General features: G+C 39.8%; 1 long non-coding RNA gene across 1 annotated transcript in view; it reads left to right on the forward strand.

Moving 5' to 3' along the window:
- Positions 1-22,831, forward strand: part of LOC121928333 — a 53,483-nt gene extending 30,652 nt beyond the window's left edge. The window contains exon 3 of the long non-coding RNA XR_006103485.1: positions 22,723-22,831. This is a non-coding gene — a long non-coding RNA (uncharacterized LOC121928333). The remainder of the gene's footprint in view (positions 1-22,722) is intronic.
- Positions 22,832-23,451: the final 620 nt, after the last annotated feature.

Consider the following 23,451-nt stretch of genomic DNA (forward strand, 5'->3'; position numbering starts at 1 on the left):
CAAACACCCGGCTGAAGGGCTAACAGGGCATCCTGACTCCTCCTAAAATTTACCTGTACTCCTATTGGATAAATGACAGACATAGGGAAAGCACAAGAAAGCTCCTTGCTTCCTTATACATGCATGCCTTAAGTCAGTGGTTCCCAACCTGTGGGTCGGGACCCCTTTGGGGGTCGAACGACCCTTTCACAGGGGTCGCCTAAGACCATCGGAAAACACATATTTGCATGTAGCAATGAAAATAATTGTATGGTTGGGGGTCGCCACAACATGAGGAACTGTATTAAAGGGTCGTGGCATTAGAAAGGTTGGGAACCACTGTTTTAAGTAATGGTTCAACTTAATAGGCTTCTGTTTAGGGATGCCTTTCTCCTTCATTTTAAACAAAAACATTGTGGTGTTTTTTGTGGAGTGGGGTGTGTTAGTATTTGTAAAACCAACTGGAAAGTGTTCTAGCAGTGACCCCAAGTATATTGTGCTATTGGGACTCTATTGTATTTAATAGAATCCTGTTAGTGCAAATGTATTTATGATTGAATAATTTGGCTCTTAGTAATTCTCCTTGCCACTATTCAAAACAGAAACACAAGATACAACTAAAAGGTTGTTTCATGATAAGCATTGTTTGTGTTCTGAATGAGCTGAACTACTGGCAGTTAAACGAATGGTTCTTTATATAGTGAGTAATAAATAATCCCTTGCCTTGTTTTCCCCTTTTTATACTTCCTGTTCAGTTTTAATTTATTTAGCTGTTTGGGCACAATGAAAACTGTTAACTGCAACAAGAGTGAGGGAATGACGTGGCAACTATTTTTTATCATGATGTTAGTCTTATTCAGTGGGTTTTTTCTGTTCGTAAAAGTTAATCATGTTTTTGATTTGCTCTGTGTACTAAATCTAGGATTTTTAAAAATTATGCTTATTATTCACAAGCAAAATTGGATTCTTTTAAGACAAACATTACACATTAAAAAAACCCCTCTTATATATACCATTTCTTTTTCCCTCTCTTTACTGTGCTTGTAAATTAATAGAGCATATCTCAGAGCTTTGTTTATGTGTGGCTACAAGCTGAGAAACTCAGCTGAGTTTCAAATTTTAGAACAGAAGCAAAACATGATTAAGAAGTGTGACTCTCAAGGATGACTCTTCCTCTTTCCATCTTATATGCCGGAAATGAAACCATGGAGGAAATTTAAATTAGGTACTGAAAGGCTGTGTGGTCTGGAGGATAAAATCTAGTATTGGGCATGGAAACTTTGACTCTAGGTCCTTCCCATAGTATTGCTTCATGTCCTTTTGATTCCAAATTAATGCACTGCACAGGAATTCTTGTTGCAGGGGATTTTTTTTAGGTAGTCAGTGTACTAATCAGCTTTCTGTGGCTGGTTTAGACAGTTGAAATGGTGGTTGCATATCACATGGCTGTGACAGGATGGCCTATGTCTGCCTGGTGTCTTTCTGCTGGTTCTGTTGATGTGGATAGGATTATATATACCACTACCATTTTTCAGTTCTGCTCCCATTGTATGCTTTGCGCCTACGAATTGGAGTAGGAGATCTATCTTGTTTTGATACATTTTCTGTGGATAATGGAAAGGGCTTAGTTGCAGTTCTGCTGAGTGCCTTACACAATAGGCTTTCCCATCAGTTGTCATGTGCATACACAGGGTGGTGAAGGCTAATCTATTGGTATTCTAGTTTGAATCAGATGTTTCTGTATTGATAATGATTTATTTATACCAGTGTGTATGGTGCTTTGCTGAGAATAATAAGACATCCCCCTGCCTGGAGAACTGAAGACTTAACAAAGGAAACACTGGGGACAGGTGGGAGAGTAAAGGTGGGGATAAGCAGGGATGCAGTATGCCACTGTTTTCAGTGATTCATACTTAGGCTCCAACCGCACTGCAGAAGCAATCCAGTTGGACACTACTTTAACTGTCATTACTCCATCCTACAGAATCTTGGTATTTGTAGTTTTGTGTGACATTTAGGCTTCTCTGTCAGAGAGCTCTGGTGGCACAACAAACTATAATTCCAAGAATTCCATAGCATTGAGGCATGGCAGTTAAAGCTGCGTCAAAGTGCATTATTTCTGCAATGAGGATGTGGTCTAAGACTTTGTTGAAATAGAGCAAGAAACCAGGGAGCTTCGTCAAAGGCTTATATTTAATATACAGGGAACCTCAGCAAAAACAAATTGTAGTTTGTTGTGTCATGGTAGGGTTGCCATAATTGTCCACTAAAACCCGGGACAAAATGTAGGACAAAATCTAGACCAAACTGTAGGGCAACTGCAGGACAAAACTCAGCCCAAAATGTAGGACATTTAAGAAAAATGTTTTAGTGGACAATTATGGCAACCCTAGTTCATGAGCAACATTGTATCTTGTTTTGGTAAGTATCTGTTCACAAAAATGTATTGATGAGGTTTAAAATGTGAATGGTGGTTAGAGGACCAACAGTGCTAAATAGGCGTGATCCTACTTTCACTCTCTGATTCTTCCTGTAAAGGTCTCAGAGTAATCTGCTCTCCAGAAAGGTTTACTTCCATCTTTGGAGAGAGACAAAATGAAAATGATTTATGTCAATGGTTCTTAACCTTTTCTTTATCATGTACTCCCTTTTAATATCTTTTGTTGCTGCAACCCCCCCCCCCCCCATAAGACTTATCAAGATTTTAAACCCTAAAGTGGATTGAGTATTTATTTGAAGTGGTCCATCAAGGGTCTTCAGATTTGGAGAGAAGGGAGAAATAAGTAAATGCACACACTCATTATAATATTTTTATTGGAATGATTCCATATGCATTTAAAATAATAATAATAATAATAATAATAATAATAATACATGAACACTTTATGCGACCATTTTTTATTGATAATTCTTTCGTTTCTGTCACTGCGCCAAGCCAAGTTCAGTGCGATAAATTATGTTACATTCAAGAACAATTAAAACACTTTTGTCATCCACTGCCCTAGGTCTTTCTAGCCTTTTCAATCACAGACCCAATCACAAGACCCACTCCAATCTACTAATAACTAGAGATAACTGGCCCCAACTAGCCTAACAGTCACCTGGATTTTAGATGTGGATTTGGGTAAATGTTTTGAACAAAGGAGGTTGAGCTTTATGCATTTTGTCTCTTGTTCGGAATGTTTATTTCATGTAGCCTGACCTGCTAAATTGATTAGAAGGATAGGATAAAAAACTAGTCAGAAGGAGAAAAATAAGCAATTGACCATAAGGCCTAAATGAGGTAGAGCCATACTGAAGAAAACAGTTTGCTTAGACATAGAAAATATTGAAGTTCCTAGTGATTTCAGGTTAAGTTAAACTTATTATTATTATTATTATTATTATTATTATTATTATTATTAAGCTTTATTTATATAGCACTGTAAATTTACACAGCGCTGTACATACATACAAACTTTCTAATAGGACAGTTCCCTGCCCTCAGGCTTACAATCTAAAAAGACACAACAAAAAAGGAGAAGGGAATGGTGGTGGGGAAGGGGATCAGGTCCAGCAATTCTTCTCTCCCTCTGAGGCCTGGACCAAGGCAGATGGACCAGAGGGAGGGCTCTTCTTCTTCTGGAGGTAGGCCCGATGGTGTTGGGCCTGTCTTTTCTCTCCCTCCAGGCTGGATGGTGTCAGACTTTTACAAAATGTTATGAACTATGTTCTATAATGTCTTGACATGTTTTGTTGATATGACAACACCTAGAACACTAAAATAAGATACAAAGAAAAAGTTTAATGTACATAATTGGAAGAGTGTTTGCTCCTTATTGATGAGTTTGCATGTATGTCATAGCCTTTTGTTGCTCAGTTGCTGCCACTACATGCTTTTGTAATAATTCTGTATAAAGTTAGTTTAGTTGCTTGTTAGACCCTGGGCTACCAAACCAGAGTGCAACTGGCACTGTGTTGTTAAATAAACTGCTGAGTTCAGTCTACTATGAGACACTATTCATGAACCTTAGAGGAAAGACAAATCCCTGTAAGTTACAGCACAAGTATGATGAAGTTGAGTAGAACACCTCGTTCTCCTTCCCAAATCTTCTGAAACTGATTTTGGAAATAGGAATGTAACTTCCATATTATTGTGTCCCTACCCCACAGTCTGCAGAGTCAACCCAACAGGATGGTATGAGCAATAATATCAAAAGCAAGGGAGAGCACAAAGGGAATCCACAGTTTGATGCACCACATATCTTGCTATTTCTGGTAGTAATAAGCTAGGCCACTAGCAGTAAGCATTCTACCACCCTTTCTTTAAAGCAGAGGTTCCTAACCTGGGGTGCCTGCAATGCCAGGGGTTACAAGATGGAATTTCAGGGTGTGTGACAGAGTGATTTCTGTCCTTGAGTGACAAGTCATGAGTTATCACTCAGCGGGCTCCCAGTGTGCCTTGAGAAGTCGTAACAGGTGGCTGTGTTGCATAGATAACAGTGTCATTGTTTATTTCATCAAAAGGGGAGAATTTTATAATTTATAATAGTTTACAATGTTTCTGAATAAATTATAATCTAATTTAGATTGGTATTTTATGAACTGAATTAAAAGCTGTTTTTTAAAGTTGTTTGTTCACCCATAGTATTGTATGTGGTTCAATTTGTGGTTTAAAAATTAGAAATTAGACTTCTTCATCTTCAAAAGTAATATTTTTGTAGGGGGCACAAACATTAACCAAACCTTTTCTGGGTGGAGGGGCATAGAAAAGGTTGGGGACCACTGCTTTAAAGCATGGGTGGGAGTTGTGTGTTTCTCCAGATGTTGCTAGATTGCAGCTCCCAGAATTCTTCATTCTTGGCTGTGTTTGCTGTGGCTTCTGAGTGCTGCAGTGCAACATAGGGTTGCCATCCCTGAGGACCTCCAAACCGGGAAAAATTTAGGACAAGGTTTAAAAATGTAGGACCTTTTTTTTTTTAATTTCCTGGCCAGGAAATAAAAAAAAAAGGTCCTACATTTTAAAACCTTGTCCTCCTTCCCGGCTTGGGAGGAAGCCTCGGCCTCCTCTCAGGCCGGGAAGGGGCGCAGGGGCCGCCCGTCATCGCGACCATCGCCGTGGTGGCAAGCGGCCTCCTCCTCCTCCCAGGCCCCGGCGAGGCCTTGGAGAACTCCGTGATTGCGGAGCCGCCTCCAGGGCCTCGCTGGGGGGGGGGGAATCCCAGGGGTGGGACCGTGCGGACCCGCCCCAAACCTGGAAAGTCCTGCCCCCCAGGCGGGATATGGCAGCCCTAGTGCAACATCATCTGGAGGGTTGCATGTTTCCATCCCTGATTTACAGCAATGGTAAATTCAGTGCTCTCGGGAGCCCTGGTGGCGCAGTGGTTAAAATGCCTGTACTGCAGACACTCACTCAAAAACCACAAGGTTGCTAGTTCAAGACCAGCAAAAGGGCTCAAGCTTGACTCAGGCTTGCATCTTTCCAAGGTCACTAAAATGAGTACCCAGATTGTTGGGGGCAAATTAGCTTACAGTTGTAAACCGCTTAGACACTGCTTAGGCGGTATGAAGTGGTATATAAATGAAGCTTGTTTGTTTTGTTGTTTGTATATGGCCATCCATATTTATCACAATATTTGATGCCTAATAACTAGAACTGCTTTCCCAGTCTCTCTTGCAGCTGGAAGAGTTTCCCATAGCTTTCCAGAAATGAATTGCCACCAGGGATAGGCAAGACTTTGTTTATGCTTGCCTTAAGTTGCGTAAGTATAATTATTTCCACCAGTGGACATGGAAATAACTATAGACATGACTTGTTTATAGAATCATAGAATCATAGAGTTGGAAGAGACCACTAGGGCCATCCAGTCCAACCCCCTGCCATGCAGGAAATCCAAATCAAAGCATCCCTGACAGATGGCCATCCAGTCTCTGTTTAAAGACCTCCAAGGAAGGAGACTCTATCACCCTCCGAGGGAGTGCATTCCATTGTCGAACAGCCCTAACTGTCAGGAAGTTCCTCCTAATGTTCAGGTGGAATCTCTTTTCCTGCAGCTTGCATCTGGTAGGAGAAGTCATCATAATTATTACCAGGAAATGTTTCATGAATTTTCTTATAGCTTTTTCTTTGTATTGCATAAAACTTGCCTGACCATGAGAAGATGATGAATGTTTTAACAACAACAGTAAGCTTTATATGGCTCTCAAGAATAAACAAAAATACTGGTGTTTTTGGTCACACAGGGGACAGCAGTTAAGACATAAAATATGCTGGACTTCATAGCAATGAGTCGTGCATTTCCAAACTGGCAATCCTACGCAAGGTTCCAAAGTAATTAATCCTTCAGTCTTCCTCAAAAGAGATTTAAAAAAAAGCATTTAAGAGAGGGAGAAAGCCCTTCAAAATTTCCTTGTATTGCAAGACATTATGTGGATTCAGCTGTAACATGGTGAAAATTGAGCTTTATGTTACTGGAATACTGCATATCAAGCTATTCTGTAGAGAGTAAGGTAGAGATCAAAATATGTGATAGGAGAATTCTGAAAAAACTACAGTTTTACTTTCTGTCGCTGCACCAGTAGCTCTGCCAGCTGAAGAGACAAGCTGTTAAGCTTAAAAACTGGCATATCTCTTCAGCAATGGGAAAGAAACAGTATTGAGTGCTGTATTCCTGTGTATAGTTAGTTTGGAGTAAGCCTCATTTGACTTCAACAGAGTGGAACATGCATAGCATTTAACTGTAAAGTTTTGCAAATATAGCTCTCTGAGCACTGTTGCTTTTTGTTTAGACTGAGCTGGGCACATGACATTTTTGATAACATGCAGGGCAGTGGCTTCCAACTCGCAGGAAATGCAGTTCATGGAGTTTTAAACCAATTTCTACAAGGTCATCTTATACCTTGCACTTCTTGTAAAAATTCAGATTTTCCTGTGTGTGGCCAGTTCTCCAAGGTGGCTTTGGTGTGGAGCCAGGGGCAGGAGCAGTTTTTGATGGGTGGGACAGGTTGGGTTGGGCAAACGTCTCATGTGATGCCATATTTTCTTACTTCAGCTATGTTCTCCCAGTGTCCTATTCCAAGACTGAAACCACCACACTGGCTCTCTTAATTAATTAAATTAAGAAAACCATGAAAACCCACTTGGTGACCTTGGACAAGTTATATTCTATCAGCCTCAGAGGATGAGTGACAAACCCTTCTGAAGAACCATGCTAAGAAAACTCTGTGATAGGTTCACTTTGAGGTCACCATAAATTTGAAATGACTTGAAGGCACACAACACACACAAGTGGCATGAAGCCCCACTCCCAAATATACATAGTAATGGCACCAGAACCCATAGCAGTTTGCAGCATGTGATATCGTCAATGACAGGTTTTTATATTTTAACTCTGGTGTAGTCATTGGAACACTTTAGTTACTTGTTGGTATAATAAATCATAGAATCACCCTGTTATTAATTAGAAGGTCATAACCTTTAATGATAGAATACAGGCTTTCAACTCCAAGAAACTATTCTCCCTCTTTGGAATTTTGTGGGAGATCAAAACTAAACTTTGAGTTTAGTGATGAAAATGCTTTTAGGACTAATAAACCTATAGTATCTAAGCCTTAGATGGAAAGAACACAGACAGTTCCATGGCACAGTGGGGTGGATCTTTGATTGACTGGTGCTTTTGCTTAGCACATGCTTAGCATAGGTTGGGTTCGCTTTCTGTATTGACCTGGAATGAGTAGCACAAACTCAGGCTGAATTAAAAAAAAAACCAACAACAACCATATCTAAGAAACTGACCTTTTAAAAAAGTTTAAATCCTAATTTAATACAAAAAGGTTTAGCTTAGATTTATGATCTCATGAGAACTAAGTTGTTATAACTTTCATAATGTGCAAAGAGAAGGTTTATTAAGCAGAAAAAGAACCATGGTGGTGGTGGGGGAATATTTTATTGAGATTATAAATTATAAATTATAAAATTATACTTTTACACTTTCAGGTGTTCACTAATCTGTGATTCAGGAACATGTGAATGAGTGTATATTCTCTGTTTCTCTTCTCTTCTGTTCCACGAGGAAGAGTTTTATAAGCTTCTGCCTCTGATTAACTATAGCTTTTTGTATCAAACGTATCTGGTAAATTGTTGTTAATCTTCGCTATGGCTAATTCCATACAAGCCAATTCTAAACCATGGATTATGACATTAATTTGTTTCATGTAACCACAATTAATATTAATCATGGTTCTAAGTTCATATAACATGCTAAACTGTGGTTAATCTGTATAGATAAGAACATATTCATCCCCCAGCTTTGAGGAAAGCATGGATCTACAGAAAAAGTTAGCATATACAGAGGTGCTTTCTGCACCGGCATTTGGGACGTCCGGAAGACGTCCTATTTTAAAAAAGGGGCGTCTCTTATAGACGCCCCTGGGCCTAGTACGGACTCCGTCCGTACAAGACGGCGCCGGCCCTTCTACATGGCCGGCGCCATTTTTGCGTATCGGACGCTGAGCGTCCATACGCGTCGCGTTCTTTGTGACGTAGCGAGTGCGCCCCTGGCGCCTCGCTACGTCGCAAATGCGACGGAAAAAGAAGCTCCATTTTGGACCTTCTTTTTCGGTCCGCGCGGGAGTCGCGCCGTGTGGAGGCTCCGGCTCCCCCGCGGACCTACCGGCGGCGGCGGCAGAGCGCCGCAAAGTGGCGGTATGTACCCCGCCAGAGAAACCTTGTGCAAGTATTTAATGAACCTGTGCAGAGAAAGGAGGTTACACCGTACATCCCAAATACATTTATTGAATGTATCATCTGAACAGGGCTTTTATGCATGGAAAATCTTGAATCATGCAAAGTTTGGGGGAATTAAAGGCTTATAAAAAAAGAGCAATCTTGTGTGAATTTGTTCCTTCTGCATTACTCTGCTAATGTGTCAACTTGTCATCTCCTATTTACAAAAAGGAGCTGTCATCTTACTGTGAGTTTTTCACTCAAATGTTACACATTCGTACATGCAAACTGATCAAGTTAGCAAACTGGATAAGTGCTGGTTTAGGTTTGGTAGAGCAAAGTCTTAAAGTGAGAAATAGTAACTAATGAAATAAATTCAGTTAAATTATGATGGAATTAAGTTTTGAAGGGTGGGAACTGGTTTTAAGAAGATGGACTTAAATTGGAATGTCAACATTAACATTTCTCCAGAATTAAATTATTAATGAATTCTATGAGCCACAACCTTAATGAGTTAACAGATTTCACATTAGCCAGTTGATCCTTTGGTAAAAGCCCATCTTCCTGGGATTTTTTTTAAAAAAACTATCTCTCTTATTTTAACCAGAGAATTACAAGTTCATACATTTAGTCTGGTAGAGTAGTAAAATAAAATAAAGGTAAGCGGCAATTTAAAATTAATTGTTAAAAATAATATCTTTGATAGTAAATGCAACTGGAACAGATTTTTAGCTTATTAATTATTGACTTAATGTCAATAGTTGTCTCACTAACTTTCCCATCTCTGTACTATTGATGTTCATTCACTGAACATGCAGCTGAAAAAAAAATATCTCAGATAAATGTAGTGGATTTAAAATAGGTCACAAATGAAGCCCTGTTTATGCACTATTCTTTCTTCAACATGAGAACAGGGGAACACTTAATTCTGCTCCCTCTATTAAAACTTTCCTTACGTGGAAAGAGATGATTCTGAAGTGGAGATGCAAGTGTTCTCATAATAATAAATAATAAAAGTTTTATTTATATTGCCCTGCCTCTCCCTTCGGATCGAGGCGGGTTTACAACCTGATAAAACCATAAATACAATCATAAAATGCAATACCGTAAAATACAATACTTAAAATACAATCACAATCCAGGAACAGTAAAAATTCAAAACATGCTACAGTGGTCAATTACAGGGAATCAATCTGACAGATAATATGGTGTCTTAATCAGGATCAGGAGGGTATGCCCTTCTCATGGAGGCTTTCCACATGCACAAGATCCCATAAGACCTGATATTTTCCAAGATTATTGCTTGTGATGAGAGCTTCTGTAGGAACATGAATTTCTCTTCAGACATGCCACTTTCCACATGAAGAAAGCAATGGTGGAGAAGGGCAGGGCTAGATGCTTCCTTGCTCGTGCATTTAAGAAAATGTGGTGAGTAACACTAGACCAAGGCTTAATCGTTTAACTTGTAACAGGTGGTGGGACAATATGTGGCCTTTGAGATGCAATTTCTTTGCCTGGATCTGCAGGCTGCAAAGGAAGCATAAGAGCAGCTAAATGTTCAAACCCTCAGGGACTAAATAGTCTCTGTGGGTTTGAACATTTGCTAAACTTAGGTTGCATAATTTCCAGTCATATGAAGTGGAGAGTCGAGAACTGTTTACAAAACTGTTTAATGCAGTAGTTCTTACTCTGTATTGTGTGGACCTGAGGGGCCTGTGATGTCCTCACAAGGGGTCCATGAATGGCTTGAAGAAATATTATGAGCTTGAGAGTCAACTGATCAGATGGGTGGTTTCCAAAAGGCTCTAGCACATCCTATTGAACACTGGCCGTAGAGGTAATTTTAAGCATTTATATAAAAGAATTCACTCAATCTGGCCCCAGCCAGACACCGTCTCTGCCACATCACCAGTGGGGGAAGATTTGAGGATGGTAGTGGTGAATATCAGTCATGTTGCCATTCACTTCACTTATTTATGAGGTGGCTTATGGGTTTGTAGTTGTTTATTCAGGGGTTCTTCCTGAATAATGAGGGGAGGATGAAAGCTTCTCACAGCGCAGATTTTCCAACCTCAGCACTGCCACCCCAGCACTTTTTGGCAGGGGAAACAATCGCTCCCATTCCAACCCCTCAGCCAGCTCATAAGAAGGGAACAGCCAACCCTTTCCTGCCAAAATGCCTATCACATAAATGTCTATCTGCCTCTGGACTTATGGCAGGGGATGAAAAGGGGAAGGGCGGGGGGTCAGTGGGGGAGGAGGTGGCTGAGCAGTGGAGCACCATGTGACAGGAGCCAAGGCAAAGGTTGCTCGCTGGCTGAGCCTACGCTCCAGTCGCAAACTGATGGAAGAAAAATCTTCCATCCCCCTCCAGCACCTCTGAGGAAAGGTTTAATGGATGGTGTAGTGGTGGCAACCCCTGCAAAACCGGGATCCCTTTTGTTACACAGCTTGTGGAAAAGGAACCAAATTTGTTCCTTTTCAGGATGGAAAAGATAAGGAAGGGACAAATTCTTAATGCCCCATTGCCAAAGAGTTGCAGTCTCTGTCAGGCATTTTTTCCTCCAAAAGTAAGAAGTAGGAGCTTTGGAAAAGTAAGAAAGTGTTTTTTTTTAAAGACTGCAAGTGGTTCTAAGAATGAAAACGCAGTTTAATTGAAAGTTTCTCAACTAATAGGAAGAAGCAGAAACCCACACACAATGGCTGAAGAACTTATATAACCTGCTGCAAAGTGATTTCTCAATTGATCAATGTGCAAATTTACAGCGCTTTATAAATAAAATGTAATAATAAGAATAAGAATAATAAGAAGGCTGCTAAGGACTTTTCCTTAACACCATTGTCAGATAACACAGTTGTGAAGTGAATTAGCAATTTGTCAACCAATGCCAAGGAGTAGTTATTAGAAAGAATTTATATGTCCCCCACTTTTGCTCTGCAACCAGATACTAGAAAAACTAAAACAGATGTTAAATGAGTAACTCAGACCACCAAATTTAAGAGTTTTTAAAGCAGATTTGCAAAGATATGGACAGCTTTGCTACTTTGAAAATCATGGGCTATCACAAGGTAAAGTTTTGTCCCTTTTTGGGGAATTGAGAGATAAGATTATTCCTCACGGAGAAGCAATTTCACTTCCGCAATCATTTGACAGATTTTTCTTGGTTAATAAAATTAGCATATATCTTCATCCATATAAATACGCTCAATTTAAACCTTCTAGGAGAAAAGGTTACAGTTTTTCAAGTTCAAGACAAGGTTGAAGCAATGATGAAAATGTTGCAGTTGTGGTATCATGGTCTATTGAACCAAGACTATGAGAAGACATTTCCAAACCTCACAAATTTCCTTTGTTAAACCAGTTATACAGTTTTTTGAGGGAAAGATATCACTTTTTGCACAACATTTGGAATCACAATTTCTGTGAATATATTCCTGTTTCTAATGCAAACAAATATAGGGTTAGAGGTCCATTTTGAGTTAATGTGTATGAACTAGAGGGATTCGCAGCAAGTGGAAGACAAGATAATAGAAATATCCACAGATGGTACTCTGAAACTTCAATTTAAGGAACAGTCCCAATTTCTGGGTTCACTTGCAAGAGATTTTCCAGAACGATCGAAGAGGCTATGAAAGTACTGACACCTTTTATAAGAACATACTTGTGTGAAAAATCATTTTCTGCTCTCATTTATCTTATATATATATAGAAACCATTTTAAAAACAGAGTCAGAACTCAGAATACTCGTTTCAACTATTAAGCCCTATACAACAAGGACTGTAAGTGAAATATGCGGCACTAGCCATCTCATATATTAATTAATTAAGATTAGCAAGTAATCTTAGGCTATAGCTCAGTGTTCAGGTATTGATGATGATGATGATGATATACGGAATCGTTCTTAAAAAAATAGGAGTGTGTGCATTCACTTATTTCTCCCTTCTCTCCGAATTTGAAGACCCTGTTTGATGCACTTGAGGGTTCTAAATGAGTTAGGTTTTGGTGATCCATAGCAACAAAAGGTATTTAAAGGAGGTTCATGGTAAAAGAAAGACCAAGAAACACTGGTTTAATGCATATTGATAGTGATTTTGATTGAAGGAAACAGATCACCTGTTTGTTTGTGAAATGACTATGTCTTTAAGGAGAACTAAAGAGGAAAGAGACCTATGTTTTTGTTTTTCTGTTACAGTTCCCCGTTTCTGGTATTGCTTCCCTACCTTTAGAGTAGTGGGTTGTATCTTTGAATGTAACATGCCAAAGTTAGCATAAGGTTGCTGTTGCTTTTCTCAGCTGGAATGATTAGTACTTGAAAGCTCAGAAATTGCGGGAAGCTAATAGCTGAGCATTACATTTCACAATAATTAATCAAGTAGGTGACAATTAACTTTGCCAATATTGACTCCTAAGCCATAATTGTCCACTGAAATGAATGAGAGCATTGATTGATATGTAAGAGCTATTGTAATTTGCCCAATTGCAATTATTGAGAGAGATCACTTTTCATTTTGTTCTTTCTGGAGAAGAACATTTTCAATCATATTTGTAATCTGGTTGAATCCTGTATTAACCTAAACTGGCCTTACATCAAATCCAAATTTATAAATAGAAAATTGATATCAAAATGTATGCATCAAACACAGCATTAAAAAAGTTGGCTGGATATAACTGCCAGCCATGTCTGAACAAATCCATTATGGCTGAATTTCAGACTAACATAGTTATGGCCAACTGACTATTTTACTTATATGTAGGTGTGATGTAGATGTATCTCATCTACCTATTGGTTTCTAAAGAATGTGTGTGCATAGCCAAAATGTGTTGGGATTGTGGCCATTAATAACTTACTTAATTTTTTTTGGCGTAAATGCCATATTAAATGCTCCTAAATATGTATAATGATGGAAAAAAGGGCACAAAAGTTTTTCATATGATGGCACGTATGAGTATATATCATCCTTCTAATCAATATATGTATTAAGCAGTGCTATAAGTAAATACTCAACGCAGAAGATTCTGCAGGCTTCTTTTATTGGCAGAATAATTTGAGACTGAGAGAACCTTTCCCCCCGCATCATAACTGTTAGCCTAAGCAGATAGCTACTTGGACAAGCATCTGTATAGACCATACACTTGTGCTAATATCCACATGGTATTTATTTTTTCACTGCACCAGTGCATACTGAAATAAAAGACAGGTCAAATCTGTTTTATGTGATAGCCTTTGTTGGTCAAGGCTTTCTTAGGCCTCATTCCCACTTACAAATAAATTGGTTTGCAATCTGAATCGATGGATCAATTTGACAGCAGAGTGTAGTTCACACTATATTTGCCCCAATTGCTTCCCCTGCCCTGTAAAATAACCCACTTTTCATTTACATTGATAAATGAATTGATTCCAAATGGGCCCACTTCAGCCAGCCGAAGGGCAAATTTAAATCGATTCTGATCCACATTTCTTTCACATTTGCAAAAAATCGATTTATTGAAAAAGATGTGGAAAAAAATGGGCATCAAAAAGATACATGTTAAATGGGTCTAGTGCATGGCTCCCCTCTCCGAACTGCTTCAGTGATTCAGTTCAAGTGCATACCAGGGTCATTTAAACCACCTCAAACCAGTTTGCAAAACAGTTTAACATGTAGTGGGAATGAGGCTTTAGAAACTATTGGCTTCTAGAGGTAATTTTGGCAAGTGGCTGTGGTGAGATTCCATTACAAGTCAGGAGAAATAAACTCCTGTAGTTCTAACATGAAATTATAAAAATATAGTTCTTTCTTCTGGTTAGAAATCAGCCCATCACATTGTTTTCAATGATGTGCCACTCAGGTTATGCACCGAGTGCCTTCTTCAAATGTCACCACCATCTCAGGCTAGGTATATAATGATTAGACACAGCCTTTTCATTTTTGGAATCCTGTCTTTGGAATGCTGTTTGCAGGTAAGTTTCTCTGGATCCTATTATAATATATTTTAACCTGTTGAAAATCTTATATTTTATAGGGTTTAAATTGCCATTATTTCGGACTGCCTTTTTCCTTTAGGGAGAGCCAGCATGGTCTAGTGCTTTGAGTGTTGGAGTAGGACACTGGAAGGTCAGGGTTCAAATCCCTGCTTGTCCATGGAAACCCACTGGATGACCTTGGTCTAGTCACATTCTCTCAGCCTTAGAGAAAAGCAAAGCAACCCCCCTCTTAACAAATTCTGCCAAAACCCCCCCAAACAAACCCCAATTTGCCTTAGCATTGCCCAGAAATAACTTGAAGGCACACAACAGCAACAATTGTTTAAGTACAGTACTTGCTCATATTATATTTCTGTTTTTCTTGTTCTAGCATTGTACTTCTTAATCTATTTTAAAAATTTCTGTATTCCCTCCCAAGGTAGTGGGCATGGTTTTCCTTCACTTCCATTTCCCTCTTTCATGATGACTCACTGAAGTAGTTTACAGAAAGATGGTGAATGGCCAAAGATTACTCAGTTGTAGTCTAGTATTCTTAACCATTACATCTCCCGTTTTCTTATTTTTGTTATCTTAATATTCAATTCTTTTTTAAAAAAAATTCTGCAAACTGCCTAGAAATATGATGGGTTGAATTTAGATTTACACTCATAGCAGATGTACACTTCCCCTTTCTTCCAGCAGCAACTATTCCTTCTCTCTAAAACTGCTACGCATTCAGAGAACCCTGCCTAATGAGGTAACTTAGGATGCGGAGGTTAGGTAGAGCACCCTTACTCAAGTGGAGATCGTCTGCGAGCTGAAGGCAGATTGTGGATCCAGCCCAAAGTAAAGATTATAAACATAGTTTATAAACATATTAAAGAAAGCAATGACCAAAATTGGCCAGTGCCCAGTTCATTGTTTAATGTGCTATACTGGTGTGGAAAATCAGCATTCTGAATTAAACACGCCGTCTCCAGACACAGAGGAGACTTTCCAGAAAACTGCCCTCTGCATGTGGTGGTCTGATGGATAGGACAAGGCTAGTGTGCTCCCTCTCCTCATATGTTTAATCTCCATAGCTATAGAACAGGGCTATGCGCAGTAAGTAGACAGTTCTGCAGCAAACAGAGCCACGTTAGCAACCATAACAACAAAGTTATAAAAGCAAAACTTAATCCTCTCCTTTTGCCTTTGCCCCAAACTATCTGGTTGCCTTTTCAGTAGAAATTATATTTTTAAACAATACAATCCATTTTCGGTTGAAAAATGAGCTGCAAATGATCATTAAAATATATGAATCCCTAAAGGCAGACGTTGATAATGAAAGAGCTGAGACAGTAGCAATGCCTATGTGTCAGATGTCAACTTCAAAGGATTGTTTGATTTTTATTTATATTTTATAGAGATTTGTGTATGTGCGTGTGTGTACCTTTTTTTATTTAAAGAAAAGGTCTTTTGAGCTTTGTTATCAAACAAACCTGTAATTCCCTTAAGGTATTTCCACCCCGGTTAATGAAATGCTAATGAATACTGTATTGTTACAGAACACATACAAATAAATACATCTGTTGTTTTCTTATATGGGACATAATGCTCACCTGTGTTTTTAACCTTTTTTTGTTGCTTATTTAATATCACCTATCTTATATTGGTTTTGAAATCTATGGAGAAAACAGGAGACATTTTAATACTGTATACTTTATTGAAAACAGGGGTCCTTACTGTCAATTTACAAGCTCACTGGGTGGCCTTGGGGAAAATGGTGATTTCTCAGCCTAGCCTACACCATCAGGGGAGTTTAACTAATAGAGAATGACAACATTTGGATTTGCTTTGAGCCAGTGGGTTAGAATAGGAAAGACATTAGGATAATGTACACACCTTTGCCAATAGGTGGATGAGATTCAGTGGTGGGAAATGTATTTCTGACCTTTCTCCCTCCCTAACAGAAAGGCAGGATTTTTGTTGTTATTGTTGTTGTTTAAGATGTAGCAGAAGGTGGTTTCAGAGTTTGGGTCCTGTCTGCATCAGCCAAATAAAACGACCTCTCCACATCCTCTTGGTGGAGAGTCTGATGTTGTCTGGCCCATTCATCACCAAACCTGAGGTGTACCCGTTTTTTTTAAAAAACTCAGTTTTTGCCCTGGATCTTCCCAGAAGATCTGGATCTTTTCATTCTGATGCCAGGCAGCTATTTAAAACATGTCCCACTGTGCTGTCCAGTGCAGCTGCCATTGCTGTGGGTTGCTTGCTATGAGGTCAGAACATGGTGTCCAGCCACTTTATCAAGGCTGAGCACCTCATTCTGACCTTAGAAGAAAGTGGCCCATGGTGGCAGCGGTAGAGGTGGCACACTGGGATGCAAGTATCAGTGGCTGCCTGGTGTTGTAACAGAGGGCCTAAGTAATGAGGACAGGGTCAGGGCAGTTCCAGGGTCAGGATAGTCTGGAAATACCCTGGCCCATGCAGACAAGACCCTGAAAAAATGTCATTTTGGACTATAGCTCTCAGAATCTCCCAGCAGAGGCTGTGTAGGCTGGGATTCTGGGACTTGTAGACTAAACTCCACCTAATTCTTTCCAAGCACTGATGTTTGGAAGTAGTTATGGCTGACACATTATGGAAACATACACTTTTCTCACTTGATTTTATTAAAAGGATGTTAAATTATGGTTGTTTGTTGCTCCCTGCTTTTATAAAAAATGATATCTTATTAACAATTAAGATGCCCTTTCAAACAATCAGTACCTGATTAATGGTGATCAGAAGGGAAAGTGACTGCTTGTTGATACACTGCCTGAAGAATCTACTTAATTATAGCTTTAGACTTCAACAGATTGCATAAGCAGTTTTACCTGAAATAGAATGCAGGTGGCCAACAGATAACATCAGCTGAAATTTCCAAGCATAGGAGTTCAGAGATTTCCTTTCAACACATCAGGCTTTCTGAATTCTACAGTAGTTATTAAAATGTCTTCTTGGAAAACCATTGATTCTGTAGGAAAATTGGCCCATAAGTGCTGCTCACCAACCAAGAGTTTAGTGTCTTAGAGCAAGGAGCCCTATTTATTTTTGTAACCTTTTATAGCTTTCTTAACTATGTATTGTGGCTATGATCACCCTTTTTCCTTTTTCTTTCTCTTTCCTACTTATCCTCTTTTTTGTAATTTAACTTTCATCTTTTGCAGGGCAGTGTTTCACCTTGAATCTTCTGATTTTATTCAGCAGAATTAAAATCAAAGCACTTGCTTTTGGCTTTAGGTGCAATCCCATCCCCCCAAAACCCTCACTGCAATTATTTTGTTCATAGTATAATTCCTCTTAATAACTGGCCTTGTAAAAGCCCAGACACATAAATGGTTGTGCTTCTAGAAACTGCAGTGGAACAGATAAGGAGAAAAGCAAGATGGTGGGGCATACTTATGAACACTTGGCAAAAACAAATCTATATAAATGTTTCTGTCTTATGTGAAGAAATAGTGTGGTGTCATGGATACAGCTATTTGGATAGGTTCCACTGGCTCTCATAGCCACTAAAATATGTTAGAAAGCTTACTTTCTAGCTTTTAAATTTCTCCTAGTACTGAGAGAACACATTCAAATTGTTTGTAGATATAAATCTATGTAGATATAAAGCTATAAAGTACAACTGTTATCACAGTTTAATAACTCACTCTATACTAACACAGTTATTAGTCTAAGCATCAAACAAAAAGTTTTTATGTGCTACTAGCCAAATAGGTACAGAGTGTGTCGGTATTGGATATAAATTCATCAAACCATGAAAAAAGTAAGTACTGTACCTATTAAATGAGTACAACAGGAGGGTATGGTATGGTATTAATTCATGAGATTTTTAAAAAAAATTTTTAGATGAAACAAGATGAAGCCATATTAACCCAGTCTGAGATTTTGTCTCCTTTTCTGAGCTGTTTGTGAACCCATCCAGAATTTGAGCTTTTGGGCTAGGTGAGTTGTAGTAGTTGTCATTGTTAATCAAATTAAAACAGGCTATGCTAGTCTAGAATTTAAGTGTTGTAATATACTGTGTTAAATTTATTGCCAAAGTAATAAAGCACAGTTTATTTTGCTAAGATAGTTTCAGACTGACCCTTATCCCTTTGAAATGCTCATACTAAAAATGTAAGGGCCTGGAATTGGCATTGGGATTGCCTGTATCTAAGGTTTTGGGTTTTGTTTTGTTTTGTTTTTTTAGTCCAGAAGAGAATTGGATTCTTCCAAAGGTTTGGTTGGACTGAGTTGCTTTTCTTTGGCTTGGGTTGTGCTGGTCATGTCAGCTTAGAAACACTAATTGAACTGTGTAACTAGTTAAGAATAATTAAAAAATATCTCTTGCAGTACACTGTACTTTTAAGACATTGGTCGTTGCTGTGCATATGTCCAGCTTTTAGTGTTACAGCTAACAACTGACAAATGTCTGGTTTACACATGATAATGTAGAGGGGCAATACTGTAGATGTTTTCCTGATAATCGTGGCTAAGTCAGTGAAACTATACAGAGCAATGGCTTCATCATAGTCAGTAAGCTGTAGTGTGATGGTATCTAGGTGCTTCTCTTGTCTCATGATAAGTAACCCTGAAAACAGCTTCGTGGGACTAGCTAAACATTCCATATGAATTAACTATCGTATATAATTGTGTACAAGTCGTTCTCATGTATAAATTGAGGGGAGGTTTCAGGGTCAAAATCCTGGATTTTGATATGACCCGCGGATAAGTTGAGGGTAAAACTCAGGGGGTATAAGAAAGGATGGAAAGGGGGAAACTACTACTTCTGTCTTTCATTCTCCTTCTTCCCAACCGATTCCTAGGTGCTGGAGGAGAGGTTTTAACATCAGATTGAGAAAGGAAGCACGTTGATTTAAATGGAGAGTTGTTTCCATAGGAAGCCAGGTCTTGCAAAAGGGACCAGTGAGAGAAGCAAATTGATTTAAATAGAGAGATTTCTCCATAGGAAGCCAGAGCTTGCAAAATGGAGCAGAGAAAGAAGTAAATGGATCTAAATGGAGAGGTTTTTCCATAGGAAGCCAGGGCTGGCAAAACAGTTCATTTTTAAATGGGGATTTTTCTGCTTGCAAAAGCTTGCAAAATGTACTGGAGGGGCAAGGAATTGGTGTTCAATGGAGTTTGGAGCATCAGGCTTGCTCCCTTTAGGACCTTTCTAAGCACTACTGATGTATTGACCCTTATATAAGTCTACCCCAAATTTTAGGATCAATTTTGGGGCGTAAATTTCTTCATTTATAGTCGAGTATATATGGTATATGGATTGAAAGGTATTAGAAAGTAATTTCTATGCATTTTCTGTACTGAAGCTGAAGAAGTGCATTTATATCCAACAAAGCTCATGCAAAAATAAAAACTAGTTAGCCTTAAAGGTGCTGCCACATTTCTTCCCCCCATTCCCCTTCCTTCCTTCCTTCCTTCCTTCCTTCCTTCCTTCCTTCCTTCCTATGTTGCAAGAGATTAACAGGGTTACTTCTTTGAAAACTACCACAGTAAGTATGAACAGGTTCTGTAGTCAATGGAAGAGAGTCAAGCTAATGTTCTGAAATTTCTGAAGATGTTGTTGTGTCTGTATGTTGTCTGCCTGTGGAATTAAATCACTTAGAAAGCCATGCAGGTAAGCCAGTTGCAGCTTCCATTGATGCAGTGAGAGTGGGTCTTACCCCTGGCTTCTCTCAGACTCTGGAATTCCCTTCTTAGGATAGCTAAACTGGCTCCCTCCTTGATGTCCTTTATTGAGGTGGTGACAGGGTTGCCATAAGTCAGGACCTCCAAACCGGGACAAATGTAGGACAACAGTTTCAGATGTAGGACACATTTTTTAAAAATGGAGGACACGCAAAAATTGATGCTTTTTTAGAAATGTTAATATAAATTCATGTTTCTTAGGCATGATCAAAATGGAGGACATTTGGGCATTATTCCTAGACAGATGGCAGAAATGGACTTTCCTTTCTGGCCAGCCCCCTCTCCCCATTTCAAACAGCACATTTGGGCATTGAACATGGCTTTATTTTAACATTGCCTCTTGCATATTTCAGAGGCTTATTCCATAACCAAACCCTTTGGGTTTAACACTGAACATGGGTTAACATGGCTATGCATATCAAACATGGTTAAACAAAAAGTGGATTTGCCCTCGGTTTCAGGTGTCTTGCACCAACTATACTTCTCAGAAGTGTGTACTTGGTCAAGGGACTTTGGTTTTTCTTCATTTTGACTTGTTTTGTCTGTATTCCACCCCACTAAATAAAGGAGACATGAAATGGAGTTAATGGGTACAAGTTGTTAAACAAAAAAGTCTTGTGAGACTCTGTAGGCAAGAGGTGCACCATGTTAAGAACTGCATTAGGCACACTTAGGCTGCTGCCACACTGCAGAATTAAAGCAGTTTGACACTGCTTTCACTCTCATCACTCCATCCTATGGAATCCTGGGATTTGTAGTTTGTTGTGCTGCCAGGGCTGGGCTTTGAAATCTCAGGCATAAGAAAAGCAAAAGGCTTGGGCTGCATCTACACTGGAGAAATAATCTGGTTTGAGATCACTTTAACTGCCTTGTCTGAATGCTGTGGCATTCTGGGAATGGTGGTTTGTTCCAGCACCACAGCAAAATGGCAGTTAAACCCCCTGTAAAGCTCTCTGACCAAGGTGACCAATGCCCTCTCCTCAAAATGTAGGGCCCTCAAGCAAAAAATGTAGGACATGACCAAAAATAAAAGCTACAAACACCCATGTAATTATAAATCCATGCTTCTTAGCCATGATCCAAATGGAGGACATGTCCTGGAAAAGGAGGAGGATGCCTGGTCACCTTGTCTCTGGTCCAAAATACACTGCAGAAATAAAACATAGCTGGACTGAAATGCCCAGAGTTCCTCACCAAAGCTGCATCCACACTGAGGAAATAATCCAGTTTGAGAGTGACTTAACTGTCCTGGGTTAGTGCTGGGGAATGCTGGGAATTGTAGTACACTGTGGCCCCAGAGCTATCTCTGACAGGGAGTCCCATAACCCTCCAAACGTAGTTGAACTGCAGTGCCCAGAATTCCTCCCCAGGTGCATCCACACTGAGGAAATGGTCCAGTTTGAGACTGCTCAGTGCTGGGGAATCCTGGGAATTGTAGTCTGTTGTGGCCTCAAAGCCATCACTGACAGAGAAGTCTCAATGTCTCCCAAACACTAGCATTCCCAGGATTCCTTACCATTGAGTTAAAGCAGTCTCAAAGTGGGTTATTATTCCTGCAGTGTGTGTGAGAGATATAAAAGCTAGGGACTGGATCTCTGTGTCCAAAACACACTGCTTTGACTGCCAGGGCTCAGTGCTATGGAATCCTGGGAACTGTAGTTTATTGTGGCACCAGAGCTCTCTGACAGAGAAGGCCAAATGCCTCACAGACACCAGAATTCGAGAGCATTGAGCTCTGGCAGTTAAAGGGGTCTCAAAGTGCAGAGAGAGGGGGGGGGGGGGGGAGAAAGGCCGGGGGGAGTGAATGAGCAGCTCACCTCGGCTGTGGCTGCTCTGAAAGGAAGAGGAGGAGGGAGGGAGGGATGGACCCAAGGGAAGTGGCCAGGACCATCCGGAGGAGCCCCTGCTTTTCCTGATCATCGCAGCCTCCTCCCTTCCACCAGCAAGAGGCTCTGTTCCCAAGCGATGCCTCCTCCTCCTCCTCCTCCTCACCTCCTGGCCCTGAAGGCTCTTCCTGAGTCTGGCAGCAACCTCCTCAAACCGGGAAAAAGCTGAGTCAAGGAGGAAACCGTGCAGGGACGCCCCCTAGTGGTGAAAAACCGGGAATGTCCCGCTGGCAGGAGGGATATGGCAAGCCTAGGTGGTGAAAACCTTTTTCTTCCAGCAGGTTTTTGATTGCCTTACAACAGTGATTCTCAAGCAGTGGGGCAGGACCCCTGGGGGAGTGTGAGGGTTATTCAAGGGGGGCACAAGACTTGGAAGCCCTGAACCCTCTTCTTCGTCCTCTTCCCAAACTTTTTTATGTGTAAGATATGCATTGAGTTAAATATTAAATTTACTTAAATGAAACTGTTCTCATTTGAATTATGTTACAGTTTGCCCACTCCAAACGCGGACGCACCATACCCAGCTTCCGGTTTACGTGGAAACCACATGGCAATTAAATGAATGGTGCGTGCGCACCTCCCCGCTACGAGCACGAGCCCCATTACACTGAATGGGGCGTGAGCATATGTGTTATGGAACAGATCCCTCACGTAAGGCAAGGCTCCACTGTATTTCTTTATACCATGTTAAATTATGAATATACATGAATGTGCAAATGAAAATACCCACTCTAAATAAACAAAATGTTTTTTATTCATATACTTTGTTGAGTGTGTGTGGGAGATATCCACATTTAGATGTAAAGAATGAGGTGCCAAAGGTAAAAAGTCGAGTATCACTGCCTTGCAAAAAAGAACTTTTTCTTAGTGTGCACGACAACTTTTATTCTGTGCTTTCAAATCAATGTTTTAAATAGTTGCAGTTCTATAGACAATTTTAATAATAGCGTTTTGTATGTTTGTAGCTTCATGTCCTTTTAAAAATCATAAAAGCAGCCTTGAGTCCCATCTTTGAAGAAAATTAACAGAACAGAATAGATTAGAGATGGCATCTAATTTTTAGGATAAGCATAAGGGTGCTGTGGCCCTGAAGGTGATGTTGGGCTGCCATCTTGCATCAGGCCTAGTCAGCATGCAAAGTGGTCATGGATGATGGAAACTTAGTGCAGCAACACCTGGAAGGTCAGTTTCCCCATCCCTGCTTTAAGGTTTGAGACT

Source organism: Sceloporus undulatus, chromosome 4, assembly GCF_019175285.1.
Source record: "Sceloporus undulatus isolate JIND9_A2432 ecotype Alabama chromosome 4, SceUnd_v1.1, whole genome shotgun sequence".
Lineage (NCBI taxonomy): Eukaryota > Metazoa > Chordata > Lepidosauria > Squamata > Phrynosomatidae > Sceloporus > Sceloporus undulatus.